This window comes from Carlito syrichta, unplaced genomic scaffold (genome assembly GCF_000164805.1).
Source record: "Carlito syrichta isolate Samal-C Ts95f unplaced genomic scaffold, Tarsius_syrichta-2.0.1 Scaffold139321, whole genome shotgun sequence".
Taxonomy (NCBI): domain Eukaryota; kingdom Metazoa; phylum Chordata; class Mammalia; order Primates; family Tarsiidae; genus Carlito; species Carlito syrichta.
The window spans coordinates 236,299-243,956 of record NW_007083417.1 but is presented as its reverse complement, the minus strand read 5'-3'; the positions used below and the strand labels follow the sequence as shown (position 1 = coordinate 243,956).

The 7,658-nt window shown below is 33.2% G+C and overlaps 1 long non-coding RNA gene across 1 annotated transcript in view; it reads right to left on the bottom strand.

Annotated features, from left to right (window-relative positions):
* LOC110594801 overlaps positions 1-7,286 on the bottom strand; it is a 32,297-nt gene extending 25,011 nt beyond the window's left edge. The window contains exons 1-3 of the long non-coding RNA XR_002481467.1: positions 7,231-7,286; positions 3,599-3,825; positions 1,122-1,183 (exon numbers count right to left, since the gene is read on the bottom strand). This is a non-coding gene — a long non-coding RNA (uncharacterized LOC110594801). The remainder of the gene's footprint in view (positions 1-1,121; positions 1,184-3,598; positions 3,826-7,230) is intronic.
* Positions 7,287-7,658: the final 372 nt, after the last annotated feature.

The following is a 7,658-nucleotide window of genomic DNA, read 5'->3' as shown; positions in this document are numbered from 1 at the left end:
TTCCCTCTCTCTCTCTCTCTCTCTCTCTCTCTCTCTCTCTCTCTCTTTCTCTCTCTCTCTAGGACTGTGGGGGGTGGGAGGGGTGATTAGCAAATGTTTCAGATGATCTGTGAATTCTTAATAGTCATATTTCCATGCTTGAAGATCTCTCTATCTCTGTGATGTGACAAATTTCAGAAACCTTGGTGCTGGAGGTTTTACAGGTATTTCCAAGTTACAGGAGTTTGAAATTTGGGTCAAGATTCCGATTCCCTTTAATGTGTCAGGGTGAAGTTTTATTTTGCCTTATTCTTCTAGATGTTATGGGATGAAATTGTATCTAGTTCTGGCTGTAACCTGTTCCATAAATGCAGGTTGCAACCATTATTTCTGACTTTTTCTCCTTTTATCACCTACACTTCTAGTGATATTACTTTGCATTTTACTGCAAATCAACTTATTTTTGTCAGACACCCTAATAATACTTTTATAATCTGAGAGATATTTTGGATTATTAATGTTCCAATTGAAAGGATGCTATATGCTTTTATTGCCAATATGGGCTTTGAAGCTTGAAGATCAGCATTTTAATAGGAAATTAACCCATGTAAAATTTAGATATACTTGTTTACATTTATTGGAAAAAAGATTTTGGATAACTGTCAATTAAACATCCAATTCCATTTAAGGTGCAGAAAATTTTGAACCCTGTGATAAGAAGAAAAAAATTTATTTCTTCTAAGTAACCAACTCTGGATCGGAGGATTGCACTTTTCTCCATATTTATGATTAAAAACTTTTTGTCTGATTCCAGTAGAAGCATCCAATGTTATGAAGACTAAAAAGGTATGGGGGGATAAAGTCAAGTCTAAATTTTATTCATAAGTAAGGTAATGTTTTTCTTGACTTTTAATCCAATTTGGATGCATTGTTAGACTTTTCTGTTTTCTCATGATTAAACAAAAAAATGACAAAATGACAGCAACTCTATTGAAGAGTCACTTTTGAATAAAACAGAAAAATGGGAATGCCAACTTTCTTTTCTTCTCTATAACTTCATTAACATGATTGTATAGACATTTGCATGTAAAATGTAGTTAACAAAAATTACACAGAAGTAAATTTAGTCCTCTAGTGCCTACCTCTATGGTGAAATCAGACCATTTGGCATAGTTTGAAGTCTTCCAAGAAGCCTGGTTTCCACCTGGAAAATAAATTACTAAATTTGAATGTGTTACTTATACTATGGTGAGTTGTCTATCTGTTACATTTTATTTTAGTGCATATACTAGAAATTGTATTTAGGGTGTTCTAAAATTGTCATCTGTCAAGGTAGAGAATTATAATAATATAATTATACCCAGAAAAAGTGTTCTGACTTTAGATTATTTTGGCACTGTTACAAATATAATGCATTTATAAAAATTCAGAATGTTTATCACAAATCCATAGGTTTAATTGTCAAATTTTGAGGTTAATTTAGATTAGCTATAATCAAAGCTTATTTTCTTTGCATTTATTGTTACATAGTAATGCTTATATACAGGCTTCAATGTAACACATATACACTATTGCAATATTTAATGTATTTACTATGCTTTATCTTTAAGTAATACTTTCTCTCAATATTTTCTAAGAGTTTAATAGATACCGAAAATTTATCAAATCATTGTTGCATTCTCAATTCATCAATTTATTCTTTTGTTTTAAATCATAGCTTGACTCTGAGTTATAAGAACTATTTTGAGCAATCAAATATCCTATGTGGTATGACATAATGTATCATAATGAGATTATTGGTAAGACATTATGGACAGGGAAGACGATACTCAGTGAATTTATCCAGATAAAACTGTGTGTTATACTGCTGCAGGTGTACACATAGAGAGGAGATGAAGGTACGGGACCATGGCTCAGTAAAAACTTGTTACCACAGCTAGTGAAAATAAGAAATGATATGTCTTATTAAGATGTATGTGTAGATTTTTTCTTACTCTCAAAGGATATCTCATTAATCTCCTAAAGGAAGTTTTTTTTTTTTCTTTCTGAAATGAATATTTCCTAAATTGAATTAAATAACCAAAACAGGTACGGTTGTGGAACTTTATACTTTCAAACCCAGAAACTTTATAATTTACGAAAATATAGGCAAATGTGTCTAGTTACTATACCACCTTTGTAATGATTATAATTTTTATGTTTTTATCTTTTATGTCCTCAAGTGCTTTGTGAATCCTGATTAATATGTAATAGATACCACCTTCTATGGGAATGGAAAGACGAAAAACTTGATTCCTATTTAAGAGTGCTATACTTGAGCAGTATAATGCTACAATATTTTCTCTTAGCCCAGGGCATGGGTTTCAAAGAATTCTTCTGGAGAACTCAGGACATTTTCTACATAGTAAATGGAATGAGAAGCCATTACTTAAGATGATAAACGGTGATTAATTTTAGAAAATTATGCCTCTAGGAAATTTACTTGGCCATTGGATTAATAATCTAAGAAATGATGGTAATAGAATAATAATTTCTTGCTTACACCTTTTCTCTGTGCTACACACTTCATATACATTCCTTGTTCAGTCATAATAACCACTTAGGGAGCCCAGCATTATTATCTTTGTGTTACTGATGAGAAAAATTAGACTAAGTTTCCATCACATAGCTAGTAATGGATGGCCCCTAGGGCTGTGGGACTAAAGTCCATGTTCCTACCCACTCTGGTGTCTGAAGGATAGAGGCATAAAGGAGGTTTGAAAACTGTCTTCTTCCCCTCTTAAAATTCCATTTTCCTTTACTAAATCCAAAAAAGTAGATCATGTGGTCCAAGAATTTAGTAGTGTAGTTGAGGTCCATTTGATTAGGAAGTCTTCATATGACTAGAAACAGAATTGCTTTGGCACATACATAAAGACTGGGAGATCTACACATCCATCCTCAAATTTAGCAATTCGAAGCAGTTAGCTATACGGACAGTTTTGTATGCATTGCTAAATGCAGACACAAAAACTGCATTTGCAAAAAGAGGAAACCCAGTTAAACTAGGTTGCAAATTTGGCCCTAATTTAGCGTAGCATTTGTGATACATATAGGTTAGAGTGACATTTATATAATGGTGTGAAATATGAGAAAGTTCCAATGCTAGACACAAAGACTTTTAAAAATTGCTTTTGCCTACTTTGGTTAGTTTAAGAAACAGGAGGAAGAATTTGGTTTTTCAAGTGATGGGAAGCCTTTAAGGATGTTGGAACACTGTTCAGTCCCCTGGGGTTCTGCCTGCTGTACAATTTTAAATGTCTTTTAGCTGAAAAATTGGCCAACAAGGGAAACATAGAGATGAAATTTCTTCTTTCTTATCTAGGAAGTGAGAACTATAGGTGACGCCCAGAATCCAATTTTGATGGTCAAATAAATGGTCACCTGTTCGGGTCAGAAAGTCATAATCCTCCTAGTTAATATTTCTATTTAAATAGAGAACTGCCTACTTATTAGAATTTATCTTGGAAGTTTTATTCTTATGCTTGGTTGTAGATGTAAGTTTTGGCTGTAGAAATACAGCCAAAAATGAGACTAGATAAATACACCATGTTTCATGTAAATGCTGCAATCATGGTACCTGAAACTATTTCCATTTCTCCACTGAAGACCACTGGAGGGCAGTGTTTTCTCCTTTGGGAACAGCACCTGGTTTTAGATGGTGACTGTACTGATGTGTTAAAAAGACGTCTGGGTTATGTGAAACGAGTTGCACTTTTCATTCAGGGTATGCTGGGAATTTACCCCCTCCTGTTTACATGTCATTCAGATTGTTCCTTATCATACTGCCAGCAAAATTAGTCGTCCCTAAAATCAGGTTCCAGAAGATTACATGCAATATGTATTTGCTATTTGGGAGTCTTTTAAAGCTTTATATTAATTATTTGAGGATTGTATAAAGTTTATTTTGCTAATATAAATAGTAAATGAAAGAAGGGCATACAAGCAAAAATAGGTAGTTTTAACTAGCTGCTTTGCATTTGACAATTTTGTTTTCAGTATAATTTTATTACATATGATATATATATATACACACACACACACGTTTGTCACCAAGTCAACAAGTCAGCATTTCCTAGAAAGAACAAATGTAGACTTTTCCTAGAAGCTTATTTGCCATATTTTATGATATGTTTTTTTCCCTAGGGATAGTACATGGAAAAATATTGAGATATTTTTTATTTGTAAAAGATTATTTGTTGCTGAATTATAAAATTATTTTTCTTCGTGTTCCTCTTAGTTAAAAAAATGACAGTGGACTATCTCATATAATTTGGTGTGGAGTAAGGAGGACCCATTTAATCTTTATATGAAGGCATATAATGCTAATTGAATTCCTTTAATTATAATAGTCATTTGTTTCATTTTAAAAATGAAAATATCACATATGTTAGCTCTGTGACGTTGTCTAACAAAAAATTACTGTTTTTGCAAAATCAATATATGATTTTAGTGTAATGATTTACTTGATTTGTTTTTTTAAATAAAGTGCCTAGAAGCTCACCTGGGATTTTGCCAAAGTAAGACAAACCAACAAGTCACTTGAAGGAAAACATAAATAAACAATGTCTGTATCATAAACATTTTTTAAAAAATATTTTATTTTTATAACTTTATTTCAGATTACAAAAGTAATATCTAGTCATTGTGGAAATTATGGAAATAACAAAAATAATACAATTAAAATTACCCATAATCCTATTATAACAACTGTCAATCTTTTAGGGTATATCCTCACAGCACACATTCTATGCACTAGTATGTATTAAAAAATAATTAGGATATATGACATTACTCATTTGTGAGTGACACTTCATTTAAAAAATGTCACATTTGCCCATGCCATTAAATATTTCTCAACAGAATTATTTTAAATAACAGTAGTATTCCACAGTATAAACTCCCCATAGTTTATCTACCAAGTTCTCTAACACTATATATTTGGTGACTTCTAATTTTTCTACATTGTAAACAATGCTATGTGAACGTCTCTGTAGACAAATATTTGCATATGTCTATAATTATTTCCTCCAGTTAAATTTCCAAAAGGAGAATTTCAGGGTCAAAAAGGTTTTTTGCACATCTTTCTACATAGGCTAAGGTGTCTTCCAAAATGAAAGTAAGAGAAGAGACCAAAAAAACCCACCGACTTATCCTTTGGAGGGTGGGCCCTTGTAATACAGGCTGCCCCTGCTAAGCAAGTGTTCTTGGAACCCATAGGCATCAGTTTACCAGGAGCGTTGTGGTAAGAGGCAGCGTTTGGCTTCAGTGAGTTTTGGGGGGGGATTTTTCCAACACGTTTGCCCATCTTATGACGGAGGGTTTACAGGAACAACCTGCCCTCCCAGGGCCGAGTGTTCGGCAGCTTTTGACCCCAAACAGCATGATCCTCATGCCCCACTCTCCCGATTCACCCTATCTTGCCTAGCACCTGTTTTTTGTTTGTTTCCTGAGATGAAAAAAGTCTTCCAAGGGACACGTTTTGCAGATGTGGAAGAGGTGAAACAAAATGGCAGAAGAACTAAAATGCATCAAAATTGATGAGTTCAAAAACTGTTTTGAGCGGTGGAAAAGGCATCTTAATAGGTGTATTGCATCAAACGGTGAGTACTTTGAAGGTGACCGAAGTTTAAACACAAGAATAAACAAACAATTTTTTATAAATAAATCTCGGGTTTTTTGGGTCCCTCTCATATATGAGTGTCCATTTATTCATATCTTCACCAACACTAAACGTTATCAGGTTTTTAATCTTCTCTAATTTGATGTTTGAAAAGAATTATTCTTTTACTTTTTGTTACTTTGCTTACTAGAACAATTTAATATATTTCATATGTTTACTTGCCATTTATGTTATAGCATTATAGGTTATTTATTCCTGTGTACATTATTTATTTTTTTCTATTGGATGCTTGCATTTTTTAATTTTATAAGAAAGATTTTATATAATGAGTATAGTGACATGGTGTTATACATTTTACAAGAATCTTTCAAAGCTAATCTTTATCATATTTTATTGACTTTTTCATTCTTAAATTGTCAGTTTCTCAAGTGATTTCATTAAAATGTCTAACCCTGCTTGTACATTTAGAAAATCTTCCTCACAGAAGGCTAGGCAAATATTCATTTTTATTTTCTACTAAATATTTGGTGATTTTGGTTTTTGTTTGCTTTGTTTTGTTTTCATTTTAAACACTTAATGCTTTAATAAATCTGCAATTCATTTTTGGTTTATCAGGTGAGGTGATCTTTTTTTTTCAATTGTTAAACAACTGTACCTGCATGTTTATTGAATAATATACTTCTATTGATTTTTAAAACATTTGAATTCAACTGAAAGCTTTTATGGTCTAGGGTTCACTCCTAAGATTAATTTCTGCTCTACTGATTTTCCTATTCTTCCACTTTTATCAAACTATCTTAATTTTATACTTTTCTTTTTTAGTAGCTTTTTTCCAATATTTTCTTTGTCATTTCTGACTATTCTTTTATATGCTTCAGAATTACTTTATTAAGTTAAAAAAGATTAATTTAAGAACATATGTCTTGCTATGGGAAAATCTCCAAGATACATTAAGTGAAAAAAGCAAGTTGTACAACAGTATGCATACTATCCCTCTTAAAATTCAAAAAAAAGTCAGAAAAAGTAAAGAGGTGTGTGTGCATGTCCTGTGCCTGTATACAAGAGTTACAGAAGAATGGCCAAAAATTTTAACAATGGTTACTTTTGGTGAGCAGTAATAGACATTGTAGGGAAGAGGAACTTTCGATTTTTACTATAAAAAAGTTTTTGGTTTTTTTTGTTGAGTCGGAATCTCACTCTGTTGCCCAGGCTGGAATGCAGTGGCATTCTCATGGCCACCACAGCCTCCACCTGATGGGCTCAGGTGATCCTTCCGCCTCAGCCTTCCAAGTAGCTGGAACCACAGGTGTGCATCACCATGCCCAGCTAATTTTTTAAATTTTTATTTTATTGTAGAGAGGAGGTCTTGCCAAGTTATCCAGGCTGGTCTCCAAACCATGGGCTCGGGCAATCCTCTCACCTCCGCCTCCCAAAGCGCTGGAATTACAGATGTGAGTCCCTGCACCCAGCCTATAAAAAAGTATTTTTATAAAGTTGGAAATTTTCACCATAAACAAACATTAGTCTTACAATTTTTAAAATGTGTTTTAAAAGAATCTTCCAAAAAAGAATATTAAAAAGCTATTTACACACAAAAGGACAAATACTCTATAATTCCACTCTTATGAAGTACCTGGAATAGTCAAACTCACAGAGGCAAAGAGTAGAAAGGTGGTCGCCAGGGATTGGGGAAGGGGGAATAGGAGTTATTGATTAATGCATACAAAATCACAACATCTCAATTATACTAGATGGAAAAAGTTCTGGGGTTGGATGGTGGTGATTGTTGCACAACAATGTGAATGTACGTAATGCCACTGAACTGTACAGGGGGGCAAAAAAACTCTGAAATAATTTTTTGGTGGCCAAGTTTCTTATAGTACAGAATTCCTCCATGGGAATCCATCTGCATCTGTATACCAGCTAGCGTTGTTGTGAGAGGCTGCATTCAGCTTCAGTGAATTTTTTTTTGGAGATTCTTTCAACACGTTTGTCCATTTCATGATGGGTGATTTAC